At 43.4% G+C, this 24,355-nt stretch overlaps 1 protein-coding gene across 1 annotated transcript in view; it reads left to right on the forward strand.

Annotated features, from left to right (window-relative positions):
• The window catches only part of SELL (selectin L), a gene marked incomplete at both ends in the record, with an annotated part of 319,522 nt that overhangs the window by 216,679 nt on the left and 78,488 nt on the right, over positions 1 to 24,355 (forward strand). The gene's annotated exons all lie outside the window — the stretch shown is intronic.

Raw genomic sequence — 24,355 nt, forward strand, 5'->3', positions numbered from 1 at the left:
CCTGACCTCATGCTTTGGCCATTCAAATGATCTCTGCCATGATTGGACTAAAGCAGGCTGCCTTTAGCCAATCATGGATGAGGGGCCAAGTACACGCCCCACACTACATAAATGAAACAGACAAGATGTGCTTTAACTGCAAACTTTCAGCTTTAATTTGAGGATATTTACTTCCAAATCAGGTGAACTGTGTAGGAATTACAACAGATGGTATTTGTGCCTCCCACTTTTTAAGGGACCAAAAGTGGTACAAGTTGATCTTGGTCTCATCTGTCCATAGGATGTTGTTCCAGAACTGTGAAGGCTTTTTTAGATGTTGTTTGGCAAACTCTAATCTTGCCTTCCTGTTTTTGAGGCTCACCAATGGTTTACATCTTTTGGTGAACCCTCTGTATTCACTATGGTGAAGTCCTCTCTTGATTGCTGACTTTGAAACACATACAGAACACCTACCTCCTGGAGAGTGTTCTTGATCTGGCCAACTGTTGTGAAGGGTGTTTTCTTCACCAGGGAAAGAATTCTTCGGTCATCCACCACAGTTGTTTTCCGGGGTCTTCCGGGTCTTTTGGTGTTGCTGAGATCACCGGTGCGTTCTTTCTTTTTAAGGATGTTCCAAGCTGTTGATTTGGCCACACCTAATGTTTTTGCTATCTCTCTGATGGGTTTGTTTGGTTTTTTCAGCCTAATGATGGCTTGCTTCACTGATAGTGACAGCTCTTTGGATCTCATATTGAGAGTTGACAGCAACAGATTCCAAATGCAAATAGCACACTTGAAATGAACTATGGACTTTGTATCTGCTCCTTGTAAATGGGATAATGAGGGAATAACACACACCTGGCCATGGAACAGCTGAGCAGCCAATTGTCCCATTACTTTTGGTCCCTTAAAAAGTGGGAGGCACATATACAAACTGTTGTAATTCATACACCTTTCACCTGATTTAGATGTAAATACCCTCAAATTAAAGCTGAAAGTCTGCAGTTAAAGCACATCTTGTTTATTTTATTTCAAATCCATTATAGAGCCAAAAAGAATTGTGTCGATGTTCCAATATTTATGGACCTGACTGTACATCGTAGAGATGCACTACTTTACAGGCACATTCAGGGGACCCCCCAGGCACAATATTTGAAGGATTTTTTTATTTTTATAGTTTCACTTTAAGCCTCATTAAAATCAGTAAATCAATCGTTTTTAAAAACTATTTTTTCATTGCTACATGTTCCCGAGGTCAGGACCCGGACCCCCATACACTTTCTTGGGGCAATAACTTGCATTTAAGCCTTCAAAATGAGGTCATTTGATTTTCGAGGTTTGAGTCCCATAGACTTCAATGGGGTTTGTTTGTTCGAACAAACTTTTCCTCTGTTCGCGGTGCTCTGGTATGAACCGAACCGGGGGTGTTCGGCTCATCACTAGTGAGAAATAATTTGAAGGGGGCAGCACTTTTGTGGAAAAACACGGATTTATTATATTGGAACACCTACATAGGGAGAAGAATTGAGTATTTTTGATTAAAGTAGAAGACTGGTGCCTGGGATATTTTTCACAGTTATTATAAACTACACTGCTGTGGACTATTTTTACATGTTTTATTTTTATTCTAATTTTATTTTCGTCTTAACTGATCACTGCATGTATTTATACAATAAAATATTAAGGAGGTCATGGGACTTTAGGTGAGGCCAACCACTTTACCAAAATACAAAGTGGATGTTGTATGGGCGCTTCCGTGGATCTAGGTAGGCAGTATATGGGTCACTGCACCAGGGCAGCACTTGAGAGGAGAAGCTGCTCTAAAGGTAATGAGAAAAAAGAAAGGCAAGGCACCTCCAAGTGCGGTAACTCAAGAGTTTATTAAAATAAAGGGTTAAAAGCACTCACAATACGCAAGATGAGACATGTGCAACACAGAGCTGTAATAGTCCAAGATTCGTCCGGTATCATCAGGGCCACTGCACTATGGTGCGGACATCCGGAGCTCCGCTGCCTGTGTGGGCATCCTCTGAGCTGTGTGCGGCTCCTAGCAACAGAGCAGGGACGCGAGCAGCCGGTATCCTGTGACGCGGGTGGATGGGCGGTTACATGTTTCGGAGCATCAGACCTCCATTCGCTCGAGGTGAATGAATACTTATATGGGTGGCTCAAATCATTTATGTGAGGTACAGGTGCAGTACGGCAAGAACGAGGCTAATAGAAAGTCAACATAATAGTCATGTGCACCCCCTGGAGACTTGTAAATAATGCACAAGTGCTGCAAATTTACGCTGGCTGTAAAAACTATAAAATAATACAAAAAATGCCTAAAACCAGTAAAGATTAAATAAATGAACAGGGATGGGAGAGAAATCAAATCAATAAGAATATAAATAAAAAAGAAAAAAAAATGAAAATGAAAATAAAAATAAAAATAAAAGTAAAAGTAAAAATAAAAATAAATATAAAATTAAAATAAAATTTAAAATAAAAATAAAAATAAGAATAATAATAAAAATAAGAAACATAAAATAAAAAAAGTAAGTGAAAATGATCAGAAAAACCAAGGAGATTGTCTACAATAGAGTATTAATTTCTAATTCCAGAAGAATTTTAATGAGGGGGATATATGTTTTCTGGTTCGAAGCTTACTCGGGGCTATCTAACTCTTAATATTTGGTGCTTTTCTGTATGAAAATCTAGGTTGGGTGGATATGGTATTTTCCAAATGGGGGTCCTGTTTTAGTATTGACCAATGTTTACGCATGATATGTTCCATGTGTTTGTATATTATACGCTTCACCACCCAGTTCCATAGTCAATACAAACACATAAAACATATCATGGAACATGCGTAAACATTGGTCAATACTAAAACAGGACCCCCATTTGGAAAATACCATACCAGATAGATTTTCATACAGAAAAGCACCAAATATTAAGAGTCAGATAGCCCTGAGTAAGCTTTGAACCAGAAGACATATATCCCCCGCATTAAAATTCTTCTCCATCATTGGGATGTATCAGTGTAAAAAACCTCTGTGCCTCACCTACAGTTTTGTCCATCATGGACAAAAAGAGTTTTCTGTAAAGGGTAAGACTCACCCTATAAAAGATTTTTACACTTTCTCTACAGAACATGTGGTATATTGCCTATCCTGCCCCTGTGGCCTACATTATGTAGGCTGCACCATACGGCCGTTGAGGAAATGTTTTGGAGAACATCGCCGCGCAATTAAGGCCGGCAAAGATGATCACGGTGTTCCTAGACATTTAACTAAACGCCATAATAAATCCAGTTCTGGCCTCAAGGTGTGGGTTATTGAGTCTATTCCCCCCACCTTTTCTGAAGCAAAGAGGTTTGTGCGTTTATGTCGCAGAGAGACCTACTGGATTTATGCCCTCGATGTTTTGTCACCTGGGGGCATAAACGAGGAATTAGAAATTAATACTCTATTGTAGACAATCTCCTTGGTTTTTTCTGATCATTTTCACTTACATATTTTTTATTTTATTTTTCTTATTTTTATTTTTATTCTTATTCTTATACTTATTTTTATTTATTTTTTTTAATTTTATTTTTATATTTCTTCTTATTTTTACTTTTATTTTTGTTTTTATTTTTATTTTAATTTTAATTTTAATTTTCAATTCTTATTGATTTGATTTCTCTCCCATCCCTGTTAAATTATTTCTGGTTTTAGGCATTATTTGTATTATTTTAGTTTTTACAGCCAGCGTAAATTTGCAGCACTTATTTACAAGTCTTCAGGGGGTGCACATGACTACTATGTTGACTTTCTATTAGCCCCATTCTTGCCATACTGCACCTGTTCCTCGCATCAATGATTTGAGCCACCCATATAAGTATTTACATAGTTACATAGTTACATAGTTACATAGTAGGCGAGGTTGAATAAAGACAATAGTCCATCCAGTTCAACCTGTGTAGGTGTGTGTGACTGTAATCATCTAACATAGCCCTCAATCTCCTGGTATTCATTCACCTCAAGCGGGTGGAGGTCTGACGAAGGAGCCGCACATGCTCCGAAACATGTAAACGCCCAGCCACGTGTTTCGCTGAACCCTGTCCGCTTCTTCAAGAGTATAATGCAAAGAGATCTAAAAATCAGCATTTAAAAAGAGGGGTGAAGGGGCAGCAGACACAAGCCTCACCTGGGTCTGTGGCAAAAAGACCCATCCAAGTCGAGGGGACATCTGGGGGGCAGGTATAGTGCAGAGTGTAATCCATAGTAAAATAACTGTGGGTAAATTCCAACCAATATAAATCCCAATTATGTGAAAGTAAATGCCTGTGTGAGCCTTGTGAAAGTGATATCCCCGTTATCCTTCAATTGCTCCATTTCACTTGAAGGATAACGGGAAAATTTAAATTTACTTTGAATGTCTTCATGTATTTTCCTTTTCGGAACTGAGGAGACCCAGTGTCTATCTTCTGGAAAGTAGAATGGATCAACTACACAGTGTTTAGTTACTGAAATTAAAGTAAAAGAAATTCCCAATTAGAGCATATTTTTGAGCTTTCATTGAGTGTTTGCTTTAAAGTAATGTTTTATACAATTTTGTAAGTCTCTTCATCCCCTTTTGGTATTATATTATTTGTAGGGACTTGTTAGCTAGCCACTTGAGGCAGGGTAAATTAGCTTTAAAATGACTGTTGATATAAGATATTAGATGCAAAGGGAAAGCATTGCTTTCAGGTAATCAGCTGACTGATAGAATTCAGGGACGTGCGGTGAGGTGAGTGGCTGGTGAGGCACTGACTAGTATCAGAGCCATATACAACCCCCACATTATTTATTTAAAAAAAAGCCCACATCACCATTTAGTGAATAAACCCCCACAGCCGAGCGTTGTGAGATTAAAAATGTAATCTTCACCCATTCGGTTTAAACTTAAAAACCTGCGCGTCGGGGGCGTGGCTTGACGCACGATGCGGAAGGCAGCACACTGAGGAGTAGCGGGAGGTGAGCAGCTCCACAACAGAGGCGTGAGGCTTGGCGCCATAGACGGCCCCGGACGATGGGCAGGGTGTCCCGCCACACACACTACACTGCACAGAGCAGCAAACAGCAGCGGACATCCTCGGCGATGGCAAACCGCAACATCTCGGACTTATTCAAGTCCCAAACAGCCATGAGGAGCGGCATGGGGGTGGACAAGATGGCGCTGACCGACGGAGAGGAGGAAAACAGTGAGTACTCCCAGCACTCATCGGAGGAAGGGGTAAGCAAAGGGTCCATGGAGGATCCCCCTCTTACACTCACCGTGATGAATAACATTGCAGCAGATATTAAGTCCACTTTGTCAGCGGCCATTACCGATTTAAAAACGGACTTCCTTAAACTTTCTGAGCAATTTTTGGTGGTTGAACAGGCGGGCGCCCATAGAGATAGGTCAATTGGAAGATTAGAACATATAGCTGTTTCCCATGCGGCGCATCTGATTGAGATCAATAAGAATCTTGAGGACTTGGACAACAGAGGGAGACGCTGTAATTTAAGAATAAGAGGTATCCCGGAGGATGTTATGCAGGATCAAATATATCATACCTTGCAAAAAATGTTTAATTCATTATTGGAGAGACATGAAGATGCAACAATTGATTTTGTACGAGTACACAGAACATTGCGGGCCAAAGGTGCAGACAGTGGGCCTCCTAGAGACATTATATGTTGTTTTCAAAGCTTTCAAGTGAAAGAGGAGATTATGTATAAAGCAAGACAAAAAGGAGAAATTAAATATAAAGAAATACAGGTGCAGATATTTCAGGATCTTTCTCAGATCACTCTGAGGAACAGAAGAGCTTTACGTCCCCTCTTAACAGTTTTGCGGGAAAAAGATTTGAAATACCAATGGAGGTTTCCCTTTGCACTAACAGTGACTTTACAGGGCAAAATGCATATTCTTAGATCTCCCAATGATTTGGGCGAATTCTGTAAAGGCTTACAGATTCCAATAATGGAACTCTCGGAGTGGTACCAGGAATATAAACTACCCGTATTAAACGAGGATGATGGACGTTCACCTAGACAATCACCAGAAAAAAGACCCCAGAACAAGAAAAGCAGGAGCAATAGAACTGGAAAATAGAAACAGAGACGCTTTGCAGTAAAAAGAAGATAGGGGAAAAAAAAGAATATATATTTTGAAGTAGCCAAGTATAGAGGGAGACGGGAGGGAAGGGACCCTTTCTTTTTTTCTTTGAGATGAAGGGGGTGAGTGGGGGGGGGGATTCCCGGCCCCCTCTTCCCCCCTTTTTTTTTTTTTTTGGTATCCCCCCCCCCCGTCCCTTTCTGATTCACCGTCTGCCTCGTAAACAATTTTTATTTTTTTTGAAGGAGCTGTTTCCCGTGTGTTAGAGCTATAGAGCTATTATATATAGAATAATTTGTGAGTCAGTGCTGATGTGGAGTATGAAAGGGGATTTGTGTTCCCTTTCCCCTTTTTTTTTTTTTTTTGTTTGGGATCCATCAGCACTGGCATTGAGTGCTTTTTCTACTCGTGTTAGTCTCCCACTAACCCCCACCAGGGGTTTTGCTCGGTTCTAAATTGAGAACCGAGTAACACCCCCGCTTTTTCTTTCTCTGAAACTTAATCACAGACATTTAGCCACTCTGTGATTTTGGAACCTAGATACTCTTTTCTTAAGGCAGAGTACTATCTACTATCAAAGCTTTGCTTATCACTGGGTTATACTAGTGGGGGTGTTCCCTTTTTTTTTTTTTTCTCTCCTTTCTCTTTTTCCTTGGTTGGTTTTTTGGTGAAGGGTAGGAGGAGATAGGGAGGCACCGAGTCGGACGAGAGTAACTGAAATAAGGTATTAACCATGACTTATAAATCGGTAGGCAAACATATCACGGTATTATCCCATAATATACAAGGCCTAAATATCCCAGAAAAAAGGCATTTTGTGCTTAGAGAGTTGAAAAAGGTGAAACCACATTTTGTATTTTTGCAGGAGACACATTTTAAACAAACTAACGTGCCAAAATTGACCTCAGCATATTTCTCCACGGCGTTTCACGCAACCAATCCGACAGATAAAACAAAAGGGGTATCTATATTGATTTCAGGTGGACACATCTTTATTGGACCCCAATGGAAGATATGCATTTGTGAGAGGGACATATGCAGGAATTCCCACAACTCTCGCAAACGTATACTTCCCGAATAGGTCACAATTGGGATTCTGTCAGAATATGGTAAATATGCTTTTGGGATTTGCTAGAGGACGAGTGATAATGGGGGGCGATTTAAATATACCACTCCACCCATTGCAGGATGCCTCAAATAAAAGTTCGTGCATACGGTATAAGACCCTGGCCCGGATAAAAGAATTAATCCATTCATTGAATTTGGTAGACTCATGGAGGACCTTACATCCCGACGACAGAGATTTTACCCATTATTCAGCGATACACAATAGATATGCACGTATCGATTATCTATTTATCACACAACGGGATATAGAGAACCTCTCACAAGCACGGATTGGGACACAGGTACTTTCGGACCATGCACCGATATCCGTAACTTTAAAAACAAATAAGACTCCCAGAGCTTTCAATTGGAGACTGAATGCTGAGCTAATTGCGGACCCAGATATTAACTCCCAGGGGTTTTTTTTTTTTCTTTTTCCCCCTTTCTCATGAGATATGCGAATACACGAGAAATATAAATATGGATTTTTAATCCTCTGACACAGATGGTGGAATGTGAGTCACATTTAATATTACACTAAGAATATAAGGTGTTAGGGGAGGGATAAGGGGGGATGTGATTCTTTACACACCCCCCCTTCCCCTCCCTTTTTTTTTTTTCTCTTCTTCGTTCCTCTTTTCCCGTCTTCTTTCTCTTTTTGTCTTTCTCGCCACATTTTCTCTGTACCCTCGGATAATGAGGGGTTTTAAGGGAATAAACAAGAATATAAGGTTGGGGGATACTCACTTTGTAGCTGACCATAGAGTACTGTAGATTATACCATATATAAGGGATTTTGGATAAGTTGTTTGACTTTGCTTTGTGTCCACTTTAAAATAGAGACACCAGACAAAACACAAATTATTCTTACAAAAATGAATTTATATTGTTAAGAACTATACGTTGACGGTTTCGAGATTAAATGTTTTAGATAATGTGTGTCTTTCACAAACACTGTACACGTATGTTTGTAATCTTTAAATTTTTGAATGCTAATAAAACCAAGATTGAAACAAAAAAAAAACCTGCGCGTCAGCACGCAGGCAGTCAATCAGATTCCCCCAGACAAATAAGCGTCTGGTGAAAGGAATCTATTGGACAGCAGATTTTTTTTTTTTTTTCTGCATTCTGTAACAGCCCTGTAAATGTTGAGATTTCACTGTTCAAGTATAGGGCTGTTACAGAATGCAGAAATAAAAAATAAAAATTACATTGTGCTCTATATAGCTACCAACAGTCCTGATTTTATCAAAACAAGTCCTTATGTTAGTTAAATTAGTAAACTGAGAGAACTAATGAAAGTGTCATATACAATCTATATAATAAAAGAATGGAACCTGAACCATTCTCTGATTAAATGGATTATATATACCAACTTCATTAGTTTTCATAGTTTACTATGTCAAACCAGAGAGAGAGAGAGAGAGAGAGAGAGAGTGCAATAATTCTAGCACTAGACCTCCTATGTAACTCTAAAACATGTAACCTGTAAAATGTTTTAAAGCGTCGCCTATGGAAATTTTTAAGTACTGAAGTTTGGTGCCATTTCACAAGTGTGTGCATAGTTAAAGCGTGACATATTAGGTATCTATTTACTCAGCGTAACATCATCTTTCGCATTATACAGAAAAATCGGGCTATAGTGTTGAGCGAACACGGACTGTATTATTCGTGTTCGTACCGAATAATTGGATTTTTTGTACCCGAACACGGACACGGACACTTTACTGTATGTTCGGGTAAAAATCCGTGTTCGGTCGTTTTATTTCCGGGTTTTGCATGCTTTGGCGCTCTTTTCATGGCGGGCTTTCAACAGCCAATCAACAATCGTTTAACTGGTGTGCCTTAAGCCATCCCAGCCATGCCTGCAAATGTCTCAGTAGCTGTGATTGGCCGTCTGAAGCATGTGACCAAGTCTTTATAAGTTCGAGGCAGCCGCAGCGGCGTCATTATGCTGCTTAGATTCAGGGACAGAGCACACATCAACGTGCTGGCTGCTGATTAGGGAAAGATAGGCAGGAAAAAACCATTTGTGTCCGGATAGAATTGAGGGACAGGTCGGAGTGTTTAGGCAGGGCGAGTTGTAGGCATTTTAGGGATAGAGTCTGCTGAATTATATAGGGTCAGTGTCTTCTACAAACTACAATCGATATTGCTGTGTGGGGGGTGGGGTGAATCTGCACTCAATCCTGATCTACGATCTCTTCTCAATCCTGTTAGGGACAGAGTCTGCTGAATTTTAGGGAAACTGTGTTCTACAAACTACAATCGATATTGCTGTGTGGGGGGTGGGGTGAATCTGCACTCAATCCTGATCTACGATCTCTTCTCAATCCTGTTAGGGACAGAGTCTGCTGAATTTTAGGGAAACTGTGTTCTACAAACTACAATCGATATTGCTGTGTGGGGGGTGGGGTGAATCTGCACTCAATCCTGATCTACGATCTCTTCTCAATCCTGTTAGGGACAGAGTCTGCTGAATTTTAGGGAAACTGTGTTCTACAAACTACAATCGATATTGCTGTGTGGTGTGGGATTGGAGATAGGCAGGTGTCAGTGATCCACATCCATTTTTCTGTGTGTGAGCTGCAGTGAACACAATCTTTTTGGGCTGCAGTGAACACAATCTTTTTGGGCTGCAGTGAACACAATCTTTTTGGGCTGCAGTGAACACAATCTTTTTGGGCTGCAGTGAACACAATCTTTTTGGGCTGCAGTGAACACAATCTTTTTGGGGTGCAGTGAACAAAATCTTTTTGGGGTGCAGTGAACACAATCCTTTTTGGTGTGCAGTGAACACAATCTTTGTGGGGTGCAGTGAACAAAATCCTTTGTGGGGTGCAGTGAACACAATCTTTTTGGGGTGCAGTGAACAAAATCCTTTTTGGGGTGCAGTGAACAACATCCTTTTTGGGGTGCAGTGAACACAATCTTTTTGGGGTGCAGTGAACAAAATCCTTTGTGGGGTGCAGTGAACACAATCTTTTTGGGGTGCAGTGAACACAATCTTTTTGGGGTGGAGTGAACAACATCCTTTTTGGGGTGCAGTGAACAAAATCCTTTTTGGGGTGCAGTGAACAAAATCATTTTTGGGGTGCAGTGAACACAATCTTTTTGGGGTGCAGTGAACACAATCTTTGTGGGGTGCAGTGAACACAATCTTTTTGGGGTGGAGTGAACAACATCCTTTTTGGGGTGCAGTGAACAAAATCCTTTTTGGGGTGCAGTGAACAACATCCTTTTTGGGGTGCAGTGAACACAATCTTTTTGGGGTGCAGTGAACACAATCTTTGTGGGGTACAGTGAACAGAATCTTTGTGGGGTGCAGTGAACACAATCTTTGGGGGGTACAGTGAACACAATCTTTGTGAGGTGCAGTGAACACAATCTTTGTGGGGTGCAGTGAACACAATCATTGTGGGGTGCAGTGAACTCAATCTTTGTGGGGTACAGTGAACACAATCTCATACTGAAGGTTTGAGGGTGCTGCCTGTTCCATACTCCCCCTACTCCTCATCTAGCCTTTTAGGGGTACAAACAATAGTAATTGGGGCCTAGTGTGGTTGTGTACGTGTGATATACATACACTTTTTTGGGATCATATTTTCTATTCCGCTATTTAATCAAAAACCTTTGGGGATCAGTTAAATTGGGGGATAGTCTGTGTTGGTACGTGTGAGAGAGATCCACCTTTCCAAGTTGTTGGGGTTCATCTCATACTTCTGAAGGTTTGAGGGTGCTGCCTGTTCCATACTCCCCCCTACTCCTAGCCTTTTAGGGGTACAAACAATAGTAATTGGGGCCTAGTGTGGTTGTGTACGTGTGATATACATACACTTTTTTGGGATCATATTTTCTATTCCGCTATTTAATCAAAAACCTCTGGGGATCAGTTAAATTGGGGGATAGTCTGTGTTGGTACGTGTGAGAGAGATCCACCTTTCCAAGTTGTTGGGGTTCATCTCATACTTCTGAAGGTTTGAGGGTGCTGCCTGTTCCATACTCCCCCTACTCCTAGCCTTTTAGGGGTACAAACAATAGTAATTGGGGCCTAGTGTGGTTGTGTACGTGTGATATACATACACTTTTTTGGGATCATATTTTCTATTCCGCTATTTAATCAAAAACCTCTGGGGATCAGTTAAATTGGGGGATAGTCTGTGTTGGTACGTGTGAGAGAGATCCACCTTTCCAAGTTGTTGGGGTTCATCTCATACTTCTGAAGGTTTGAGGGTGCTGCCTGTTCCATACTCCCCCCTACTCCTAGCCTTTTAGGGGTACAAACAATAGTAATTGGGGCCTAGTGTGGTTGTGTACGTGTGATATACATACACTTTTTTGGGATCATATTTTCTATTCCGCTATTTAATCAAAAACCTCTGGGGATCAGTTAAATTGGGGGATAGTCTGTGTTGGTACGTGTGAGAGAGATCCACCTTTCCAAGTTGTTGGGGTTCATCTCATACTTCTGAAGGTTTGAGGGTGCTGCCTGTTCCATACTCCCCCCTACTCCTAGCCTTTTAGGGGTACAAACAATAGTAATTGGGGCCTAGTGTGGTTGTGTACGTGTGATATACATACACTTTTTTGGGATCATATTTTCTATTCCGCTATTTAATCAAAAACCTCTGGGGATCAGTTAAATTGGGGGATAGTCTGTGTTGGTACGTGTGAGAGAGATCCACCTTTCCAAGTTGTTGGGGTTCATCTCATACTTCTGAAGGTTTGAGGGTGCTGCCTGTTCCATACTCCCCCTACTCCTAGCCTTTTAGGGGTACAAACAATAGTAATTGGGGCCTAGTGTGGTTGTGTACGTGTGATATACATACACTTTTTTGGGATCATATTTTCTATTCCGCTATTTAATCAAAAACCTTTGGGGATCAGTTAAATTGGGGGATAGTCTGTGTTGGTACGTGTGAGAGAGATCCACCTTTCCAAATTGTTGGGGTTCATCTCATACTTCTGAAGGTTTGAGGGTGCTGCCTGTTCCATACTCCCCCTACTCCTAGCCTTTTAGGGGTACAAACAATAGTAATTGGGGCCTAGTGTGGTTGTGTACGTGTGATATACATACACTTTTTTGGGATCATATTTTCTATTCCGCTATTTAATCAAAAACCTTTGGGGATCAGTTAAATTGGGGGATAGTCTGTGTTGGTACGTGTGAGAGAGATCCACCTTTCCAAGTTGTTGGGGTTCATCTCATACTTCTGAAGGTTTGAGGGTGCTGCCTGTTCCATACTCCCCCTACTCCTAGCCTTTTAGGGGTACAAACAATAGTAATTGGGGCCTAGTGTGGTTGTGTACGTGTGATATACATACACTTTTTTGGGATCATATTTTCTATTCCGCTTTTTAATCAAAAACCTCTGGGGATCAGTTAAATTGGGGGATAGTCTGTGTTGGTACGTGTGAGAGAGATCCACCTTTCCAAGTTGTTGGGGTTCATCTCATACTTCTGAAGGTTTGAGGGTGCTGCCTGTTCCATACTCCCCCTACTCCTAGCCTTTTAGGGGTACAAACAATAGTAATTGGGGCCTAGTGTGGTTGTGTACGTGTGATATACATACACTTTTTTGGGATCATATTTTCTATTCCGCTATTTAATCAAAAACCTCTGGGGATCAGTTAAATTGGGGGATAGTCTGTGTTGGTACGTGTGAGAGAGATCCACCTTTCCAAGTTGTTGGGGTTCATCTCATACTTCTGAAGGTTTGAGGGTGCTGCCTGTTCCATACTCCCCCCTACTCCTAGCCTTTTAGGGGTACAAACAATAGTAATTGGGGCCTAGTGTGGTTGTGTACGTGTGATATACATACACTTTTTTGGGATCATATTTTCTATTCCGCTATTTAATCAAAAACCTCTGGGGATCAGTTAAATTGGGGGATAGTCTGTGTTGGTACGTGTGAGAGAGATCCACCTTTCCAAGTTGTTGGGGTTCATCTCATACTTCTGAAGGTTTGAGGGTGCTGCCTGTTCCATACTCCCCCCTACTCCTAGCCTTTTAGGGGTACAAACAATAGTAATTGGGGCCTAGTGTGGTTGTGTACGTGTGATATACATACACTTTTTTGGGATCATATTTTCTATTCCGCTATTTAATCAAAAACCTCTGGGGATCAGTTAAATTGGGGGATAGTCTGTGTTGGTACGTGTGAGAGAGATCCACCTTTCCAAGTTGTTGGGGTTCATCTCATACTTCTGAAGGTTTGAGGGTGCTGCCTGTTCCATACTCCCCCTACTCCTAGCCTTTTAGGGGTACAAACAATAGTAATTGGGGCCTAGTGTGGTTGTGTACGTGTGATATACATACACTTTTTTGGGATCATATTTTCTATTCCGCTATTTAATCAAAAACCTCTGGGGATCAGTTAAATTGGGGGATAGTCTGTGTTGGTACGTGTGAGAGAGATCCACCTTTCCAAGTTGTTGGGGTTCATCTCATACTTCTGAAGGTTTGAGGGTGCTGCCTGTTCCATACTCCCCCCTACTCCTAGCCTTTTAGGGGTACAAACAATAGTAATTGGGGCCTAGTGTGGTTGTGTATGTGTGATATACATACACTTTTTTGGGATCATATTTTCTATTCCGCTATTTAATCAAAAACCTCTGGGGATCAGTTAAATTGGGGGATAGTCTGTGTTGGTACGTGTGAGAGAGATCCACCTTTCCAAGTTGTTGGGGTTCATCTCATACTTCTGAAGGTTTGAGGGTGCTGCCTGTTCCATACTCCCCCCTACTCCTAGCCTTTTAGGGGTACAAACAATAGTAATTGGGGCCTAGTGTGGTTGTGTACGTGTGATATACATACACTTTTTTGGGATCATATTTTCTATTCCGCTATTTAATCAAAAACCTCTGGGGATCAGTTAAATTGGGGGATAGTCTGTGTTGGTACGTGTGAGAGAGATCCACCTTTCCAAGTTGTTGGGGTTCATCTCATACTTCTGAAGGTTTGAGGGTGCTGCCTGTTCCATACTCCCCCTACTCCTAGCCTTTTAGGGGTACAAACAATAGTAATTGGGGCCTAGTGTGGTTGTGTACGTGTGATATACATACACTTTTTTGGGATCATATTTTCTATTCCGCTATTTAATCAAAAACCTCTGGGGATCAGTTAAATTGGGGGATAGTCTGTGTTGGTACGTGTGAGAGAGATCCACCTTTCCAAGTTGTTGGGGTTCATCTCATACTTCTGAAGGTTTGAGGGTGCTGCCTGTTCCATACTCCCCCTACTCCTAGCCTTTTAGGGGTACAAACAATAGTAATTGGGGCCTAGTGTGGTTGTGTACGTGTGATATACATACACTTTTTTGGGATCATATTTTCTATTCCGCTATTTAATCAAAAACCTTTGGGGATCAGTTAAATTGGGGGATAGTCTGTGTTGGTACGTGTGAGAGAGATCCACCTTTCAAGTTGTTGGGGTTCATCTCATACTTCTGAAGGTTTGAGGGTGCTGCCTGTTCCATACTCCCCCTACTCCTAGCCTTTTAGGGGTACAAACAATAGTAATTGGGGCCTAGTGTGGTTGTGTACGTGTGATATACATACACTTTTTTGGGATCATATTTTCTATTCCGCTATTTAATCAAAAACCTCTGGGGATCAGTTAAATTGGGGGATAGTCTGTGTTGGTACGTGTGAGAGAGATCCACCTTTCCAAGTTGTTGGGGTTCATCTCATACTTCTGAAGGTTTGAGGGTGCTGCCTGTTCTATACCCCCCCTACTCCTCATCTAGCCTTTTAGGGGTACAAACAATAGTAATTGGGGCCTAGTGTGGTTGTGTACGTGCGAGATACATACACTTTTTTTGATCATATTTCCTATTCCGCTATTCAATAAAAACCTTTGAGGATCAATTGAATTGCGGGATAGTCTGTGTCGGTACGTGTGAGAGAGATCCACCTTTCCAAGTTGTTGGGGTTCATCTCATACTTCTGAAGGTTTGAGGGTGCTGCCTGTTCCATACCCCCCCTACTCCTCATCTAGCCTTTTAGGGGTACAAACAATAGTAATTGGGGCCTAGTGTGGTTGTGTACGTGCGAGATACATACACTTTTTTTGATCATATTTCCTATTCCGCTATTCAATAAAAACCTTTGGGGATCAATTAAATTGCGGGATAGTCTGTGTCGGTACGTGTGAGATCCACCTTTCCAAGTTTTTGGGGTTCATCTCATACTTCTGAAGCTTTGAGGGTGCTGCCTGTTCCATACTCCTCCTCCTCCTCATCCATCCTTTTAGGTGTACAAACAATAGTAATTGGGGCCTAGTGTGCTTCTGTACGTGTGAGATACATACACATTTTTTGATCATATTTCCTATTCCGCTATTCAATAAAAACCTTTGGGGATCAATTAAATTGCGGAATAGTCTGTGTCGGTACGTGTGAGATCCACCTTTCCAAGTTTTTGGGGTTCATCTCATACTTCTGAAGCTTTGAGGGTGCTGCCTGTTCCATACTCCTCCTCCTCCTCATCCATCCTTTTAGGTGTACAAACAATAGTAATTGGGGCCTAGTGTGTTTCTGTACGTGCGAGATACATACACTTTTTTTGATCATATTTCCTATTCCGCTATTCAATAAAAACCTTTGGGGATCAATTAAATTGCGGGATAGTCTGTGTCGGTACGTGTGAGATCCACCTTTCCAAGTTTTTGGGGTTCATCTCATACTTCTGAAGCTTTGAGGGTGCTGCCTGTTCCATACTCCTCCTCCTCCTCATCCATCCTTTTAGGTGTACAAACAATAGTAATTGGGGCCTAGTGTGCTTCTGTACGTGTGAGATACATACACATTTTTTGATCATATTTCCTATTCCGCTATTCAATAAAAACCTTTGGGGATCAATTAAATTGCGGGATAGTCTGTGTCGGTACGTGTGAGATCCACCTTTCCAAGTTTTTGGGGTTCATCTCATACTTCTGAAGCTTTGAGGGTGCTGCCTGTTCCATACTCCTCCTCCTCCTCATCCATCCTTTTAGGTGTACAAACAATAGTAATTGGGGCCTAGTGTGCTTCTGTACGTGTGAGATACATACACATTTTTTGATCATATTTCCTATTCCGCTATTCAATAAAAACCTTTGGGGATCAATTAAATTGCGGGATAGTCTGTGTCGGTACGTGTGAGATCCACCTTTCCAAGTTTTTGGGGTTCATCTCATACTTCTGAAGCTTTGAGGGTGCTGCCTGTTCCATACTCCTCCTCCTCCTCATCCATCCTTTTAGGTGTACAAACAATAGTAATTGGGGCCTAGTGTGCTTCTGTACGTGTGAGATACATACACATTTTTTGATCATATTTCCTATTCCGCTATTCAATAAAAACCTTTGGGGATCAATTAAATTGCGGAATAGTCTGTGTCGGTACGTGTGAGATCCACCTTTCCAAGTTTTTGGGGTTCATCTCATACTTCTGAAGCTTTGAGGGTGCTGCCTGTTCCATACTCCTCCTCCTCCTCATCCATCCTTTTAGGTGTACAAACAATAGTAATTGGGGCCTAGTGTGTTTCTGTACGTGCGAGATACATACACTTTTTTTGATCATATTTCCTATTCCGCTATTCAATAAAAACCTTTGGGGATCAATTAAATTGCGGGATAGTCTGTGTCGGTACGTGTGAGATCCACCTTTCCAAGTTTTTGGGGTTCATCTCATACTTCTGAAGCTTTGAGGGTGCTGCCTGTTCCATACTCCTCCTCCTCCTCATCCATCCTTTTAGGTGTACAAACAATAGTAATTGGGGCCTAGTGTGCTTCTGTACGTGTGAGATACATACACATTTTTTGATCATATTTCCTATTCCGCTATTCAATAAAAACCTTTGGGGATCAATTAAATTGCGGGATAGTCTGTGTCGGTACGTGTGAGATCCACCTTTCCAAGTTTTTGGGGTTCATCTCATACTTCTGAAGCTTTGAGGGTGCTGCCTGTTCCATACTCCTCCTCCTCCTCATCCATCCTTTTAGGTGTACAAACAATAGTAATTGGGGCCTAGTGTGCTTCTGTACGTGTGAGATACATACACATTTTTTGATCATATTTCCTATTCCGCTATTCAATAAAAACCTTTGGGGATCAATTAAATTGCGGGATAGTCTGTGTCGGTACGTGTGAGATCCACCTTTCCAAGTTTTTGGGGTTCATCTCATACTTCTGAAGCTTTGAGGGTGCTGCCTGTTCCATACTCCTCCTCCTCCTCATCCATCCTTTTAGGTGTACAAACAATAGTAATTGGGGCCTAGTGTGCTTCTGTACGTGTGAGATACATACACATTTTTTGATCATATTTCCTATTCCGCTATTCAATAAAAACCTTTGGGGATCAATTAAATTGCGGAATAGTCTGTGTCGGTACGTGTGAGATCCACCTTTCCAAGTTTTTGGGGTTCATCTCATACTTCTGAAGCTTTGAGGGTGCTGCCTGTTCCATACTCCTCCTCCTCCTCATCCATCCTTTTAGGTGTACAAACAATAGTAATTGGGGCCTAGTGTGTTTCTGTACGTGTGAGATACATACACTTTTTTTGATCATATTTCCTATTCCGCTATTCAATAAAAACCTTTGGGGATCAATTGAATTGCGGGATAGTCTGTGTCGGTACGTGTGAGAGAGATCCACCTTTCCAAGTTGTTGGGGTTCATCTCATACTTCTGAAGGTTTGAGGGTGCTGCCTGTTCCATACCCCCCCTACTCCTCATCTAGCCTTTTAGGGGTACAAACAATAGTAATTGGGGCCTAGTGTGGTTGTGTACGTGCGAGATACATACACTTTTTTTGATCATATTTCCTATTCCGCTATTCAATAAAAACCTTTGAGGATCAATTGAATTGCGGGATAGTCTGTGTCGGTACGTGTGAGAGAGATCCACCTTTCCAAGTTGTTGGGGTTCATCTCATACTTCTGAAGGTTTGAGGGTGCTGCCTGTTCCATACTCCCCCTACTCCTCATCTAGCCTTTTAGGGGTACAAACAATAGTAATTGGGGCCTAGTGTGGTTGTGTACGTGTGATATACATACACTTTTTTTGGATCATATTTTCTATTCCGCTATTCAATAAAAACCTTTCTAGGGCAAGATCTTAAATTACAGAAATATGAGGAGACCGTCAAATAAGGGCCGTGGCCTGGGTCGTGGTGCTGCTGGTAGAGCTCCTGTTGCAAGGAGAGGACATGGTCGATCTGTGCCAGCTACACGCACAAGTGAAACACCTTCCTCAAGTGTGAGTAGGCGACAGAACCTGCATCAGTATTTGGTAGGGCATCAAACGCCCCTAGAAGTGATGAGGCCAGAACAAGTTGAGGCGATAGTAGATTGGTTTGCTGCTGACAGTGCCTCCAGTTCCTTCACATTGTCTCCCACCCAGTCTACTGCAGAAAGGTCAGAGTTGGCACCTGCAGCCAATGTCCAACCGTCTTTCACCTCACCCCCTTGCAAATCAGGCCAGCAGTCTGAGCCCCAAGCCATACAGCAGTCTCTTATTCTTTTTGAGGACTCTGTCAGCAGGGTTTCCCAGGGCCATCCACCTAGCCCTGCCCCAGAAGTGGAAGAGATTGAGTGCAGCGATGCCCAACCACTTATTCCTCAAGATGAGTACATGCAAGGATCATCGCAGCACGTCTCCGATGATGACGAAACGCAGGTGCCAACTGCTGCGGCGTTCAGCATTGTGGAGACCGACAAGGAGGGCAGGGGTGAAGACTGGGTGGAAGATGATGTGGAGGACGATGAGGTCCTCGACCCCACATGGAATGAACGTCATGCAGGTGAACTGAGTAGTTTGGAGGAAGAGGCGGTGGTCGCACAGAGCCACCAGCACAGCAGAAGAGGGAGCAGGGTGCAGAAGCGGAGCGGCCGTGCCCTAGACACTACGCCCGCTACTGCCCAACGCAGCAAGGGAACGAGCGCACCAAAGTCAGCTCAAAGGAGTTCTCTAGCGTGGAAGTTCTTTAGAAAATGTGCTGATGACAGGACACGAGTGGTTTGCACCCTGTGCAATCAGAGCTTGAAGCGAGGCATGAACCTTCTCAACCTGAGCACAACCTGCATGATCAGGCATCTAAGTGCAAAGCACGAGCTGCAGTGGAGTACACACCTTCAAAACCAAGAAACGTCTCTGGCTCATCCTGCTTCCTCTTCTGCTGCAGTCTCGGCCGCTCCAGCCACATCTGTAGTGATACCGGCACCTGCCACCCCGCAAACAGACGATCTGTCAGCAACACCACCACCTGGGTCACCAACAACCATCTCCACAATGTCCCGTGGAAGCGTTCAGCTTTCCATCTCCCAAACACATGAGAGGAAGAGGAAGTACCCCCCTACCCACCCGTGATCCCTGGCCCTGAATGCCAGCATTTCAAAATTATTGGCCTTTGAAATGCTGTCATTCCGTCTGGTGGAGACGCACAGTTTTAAAAACCTTATGTCGGTGGCTGTCCCACAGTACGTCGTGCCCAGCCGCCACTACTTTTCCAGGCAAGCCATCCCTTCCCTGCACAACCAAGTGGGGGAAAAAATCAGGTGTGCACTGCGCAACGCCATCTGTGCCAAGGTCCACCTAACTACGGATACGTGGACCAGTAAGCACGGTCAGGGGCGTTATATCTCCCTAACGGCACACTGGGTAAATGCAGTGGCGGATGGGCCTGAGGCGGATAGCAATTTGGCGCATGTCCTTCCACCACCGAGGATTGCAGGGCGCTTCAGTTTGCCTCCTGTTCCTAACTCCTCCTACTCCGCTTCCTCATCCTCTACCGCCTCCTCATCCGGACAGCGTAACACCTTCACCACCAACTTCAGCACGGCCAGGGGTAAACGACAGCAGGCAGTTTTACAACTTGCCTGTTTGGGGGACAAACCACACACCGCGCAGGAGTTGTGGAGGAGCATGGAACAGCAGACAAATGAGTGGTTGCTGCCAGCGAGCCTCAAGCCCGGCCTGGTGGTGTGCGATAACGGGCGAAATCTCATAGCAGCTCTGGGCCTAGCCGGTTTGACGCACATCCCTTGCCTGGCGCATGTGCTGAATTTGGTGGTGCAGAGGTTCCTTAAAAACTACCCCGATATGTCAGAGCTGCTGCAGAAAGTGCGGGCCGTTTGTGCGCACTTTCGGCGTTCTCACCCTGCTGCTGCTCGCCTGGCAGCGCTGCAGCGTAACTTCGGCCTTCCCGCTCACCGCCTCATATGTGACGTGCCCACAAGGTGGAACTCCACCTTGCACATGCTGGAAAGACTGTGCGAGCAGCAGCAGGCCATAGTGGAGTTTCAGCTGCAGCACGCACGCGTGAGTCGCTCTGCGGAACAGCACCACTTCACCACCAATAACTGGGCCTCCATGCGAGACCTGTGTGCCTTGTTGCGCTGTTTTGAGTACTCCACCAACATGGCCAGTGGCAATGACGCCGTTCTCAGCTTAACTATCCCACTTCTATGCCTCCTTGAAAAAACAATTCGGGCGATGATGGAAGAGGATGTGGCACAGGATGAGGAGGAGGAGGAGGATGAAGAGGTAACATTTCCAAGGCTTTCAGGGCAGTCATTCGCAAGGGGCTCCGAGGGTGGGTTCCTGCACACGCAAACGCCAGGGACGCAATTGTCCAGCAGGGGCACAGTTCTGGAGGATGAGGAGGATGAGGAGGAGGAGGAGCTGGAGGAGGAGATGGAACCATGTTCACAGCAGGGTGGCACCCAGGCCAGCTCATGGCCATCACTGGTGCGTGGCTGGGGGGATACAGAGGACACGGACCATACACCTCCCACAGAGGACAGCCTTTCGTCGCCTCTGGGCAGCCTGGCACACATGAGCGATTACATGCTGCAGTGTCTCCACAACGACCGCCGAGTTGCCCACATTCTAACTTGTGCTGATTACTGGGTGGCCACGCTGCTGGATCCCCGTTACAAGGACAACGTACCGTCCTTAATTCACTCACTGGAGCGCGATCGCAAGATGCGCGAGTACAAGCGCACGCTGGTAGACGCCATGCTGCTGGCATTCCCATCTGACAGCGGGGCCACAGTGGAAGCACAAGGCAGAGGAGGAGGAGGAGGAGGTCGCCAACGCAACCAGGGCACCGCCAGCACCTCAGAAGGCAGGGTTAGCATGGCCGAAATGTGGAAAAGCTTTGTCAGCACGCCACAACAAACAGCAGCACCAGCAGCTCAGATGGAACGTCTTAGCAGGAGGCAGCATTTTACCAACATGGTGGAGCAGTATGTGTGCACACGCCTACATGTAGTGAATGACGGGTCTGCCCCCTTCAACTTCTGGGTCTCCAAATTGGGCACATGGCCTGAGCTTGCCCTTTACGCCTTGGAGGTGCTGGCGTGCCCTGCAGCCAGTGTATTATCTGAACGGGTATTTAGCACGGCTGGGGGCGTTATAACAGACAAGCGCAGCCGCCTGTCCAGAGACAATGTGGACAAGCTCACGTTCATTAAAATGAACCAGGCATGGATCCCACGGGACTTTTCCGTACCTTATGCAGAATAGCAATGGATACCGACCTTACCCACCCATTGTTCCATTTTTGCTCTTTCTCACTCTTTTGGGGTGTACCCTCATTTAAAATTTGTGAAAAGAAGCAGTGTTGGCTACCTCGTCCTCCTCCTCAGGGCCAGATTAATGTAGGGTCTATTGGAGCTGCAGCTCCAGGCCCCTACCTTTTATATAGGCCCCGGGTTGGCCATATTCACTGTTACTGCTCTTCTGTCACTTGTAAACACAGAAGTCTGGCTTCTATGCTCGCTTCCCCAGGCAGCACCCTCAGAACCTCCCCACACAGCGTGAAGGCCGGACAAGGAGGGACAGTTGGCGATGCATGGATGTGTTTATGGGCTTCAGAGACAGCATCCCATGTTGAATTAGGCATGCATGGCTGCACCCTTCCTCCTCTGGGTGCATGGCAAGGCACGGCCCTAAGGCCCTTCAAAATCCTCAGCACCAAGCCCATGATGCTGTTAATCCGGCCCTGGTCCTCCTCCACCGCCGCTTCCACCTACACCGCCCATAGGTGTGCGCAGCCTATTGCATTAAGGTGTGCACCCCAAAGTTGAAATACACATGCATGTGTTTGCCAGCAGGGAGAGTAATGTATCGGGGCCATGTACCTGTAGGCAAGGAGAAATAGAGCAGAGCAGGTCCCAGGGAGATCTTTCCCATCTCCTCACTGGCAATGCTATGTGCCCTAGGTGATTAGGGTGTGCCCAGGCACACCCAGCACACCCTGTGCGCACGCCTATGTCACCGCCACATCCACCACCACCTCAACCTCCCTCCTACTCCATATGGGCCTCGTCCTTCAGAGATGAAGAAGAACATTGTTTTATTTTTCTGTTTTTTTTTGTTGTTTTAAGTTATTTCCCTATCCACATTTGTTTGCAGAGCACTTGCCATGCTCTTAATTACGTTTTGCTGCCATTTGCAGCACTCTAGCCCTTTCCTTTGGTGTTTTAGAGCCATTTTAGTGCCTTAAAGTTCGGGTCCCCATTGACTTCAATGGGGTTCGGTGTCCGGGAAAAGTTCGGTAAAAGTCCGGGACACGGACCCGGACTTTTTTTTAAAGTTCGGCCGAACCCGTCGAACACGGACATCTAGGTGTCCGCTCAACCCTATCGGGCTAGCTTTAGTGTTTTTTATTTATTTTTTTATTCATAAAACATTTTTTTTTTTAAATATGCGTTTGAAAAATTGCTGCGCAAATACTATGTGACATTAAAAGTTGCAATGACCAGCATTTTATTCCCTAGGGTCTCTGCTAAAATATATATATATATATATGTAATGTTTGGGGGTTCTGAGTAATTTGCTAGCAAATGATGATTTTTACATGTAGGAGAGAAGTGTCAGAATTGGCCTGGGTGGCAAGTGGTTAATCACCATAAGCAAGTAATATACAAATAATTGTTATATATGGTTTTTAAGGTAATTTACTATATTTAAAAACAACTGTACTCAAGCAGGTGGCTTAACTGACAAATTACTGAAGTTAGAAGTTATAACTTCAAACCAGTAATTTCACAGTAAATAGATAAATAACACATTATGTTATAACATATATGTAAACAAAGATATATATGCTGTATAAAGTATGTGAAAGACACAAGTAGTAAGGTGCTAAATGGATAAATATGTACACCTAATAATAAATAATAGTTAATACATCAACGGTCAGTGTATAAATTGCTACAGAAAGTGACATGTGCTACAGAGTAAAACATGTTAAATAAACACTGTAAAGTGTTATAGTGCAAGCGTAAATAGACGTGTATATATAAATCTATAAATAATATAGATAAATAAATTAAAACTATAAACAGTCCATAAAAAACAATAGATAAAAAACAGTGCTGAGGGCTGATAAGTGCTGATAAACACTGCACAAAAAGTATACACAAAAAAACATTTAAGCGCTATAATTTGAAGGTGAATAAATAAATAAATAAATAAATAAATTAAAAAAAACAGGCCTTAATAGATAAATCCATAGAAAGTTCATATAGATGGTAATCCCAAACAAAACTTGGAAGTGAATGGTGAAGTGAAGGTACTCATGCTCCCCGCTCTCCCAGGACCGCACACACCAAAAGGAAGAACCCCTACAGGGGTATCACGTCCCAATCACTAGGTGGATATGGCTGGTGCAGGTATGCCTGAGAATCCTAAGCTTGGCCATATGGACCCCGGTTGCCAGTCAGTTTTAGAAGTCCCCAGCTGGATAGAAATACAAAGGCCACATAGTGTAATTCCGCGTTGGATAAGTTTATTGTAAAAGACAATATACTTACAAACACAGTACATAAAAAGCGGTGTCCGAACAGCATATCCGGAACGCAAATACATTCCACAGGGTTTCTTGTTAATGGTGCCCCATTGCCTGGTTACCTTTTTGCATATAGAGGTGTGGAATGGACATAGTGGATGCTTCTGATGATGTCATATCAACGAAATGCGTAGAGCGTCATTACGTCCCTTCCGCTTCTGGTCTGTGGAATGTATTTGCATTCCAGATGCGCTGTTCGAACACCACTTTTTATCTACTGTGGGTTTTTTAAAACTATTGGGTTTTAAGAGGTGTTTTTCAGCATTAAAAACGCTCTAACTCTTTTCTGTGTTTATCAGCGTTTTTGAGCCAAAA

The sequence above is a fragment of the Pelophylax lessonae genome (genome assembly GCF_965119305.1).
Source record: "Pelophylax lessonae genome assembly, chromosome: 8".
NCBI lineage: Eukaryota > Metazoa > Chordata > Amphibia > Anura > Ranidae > Pelophylax > Pelophylax lessonae.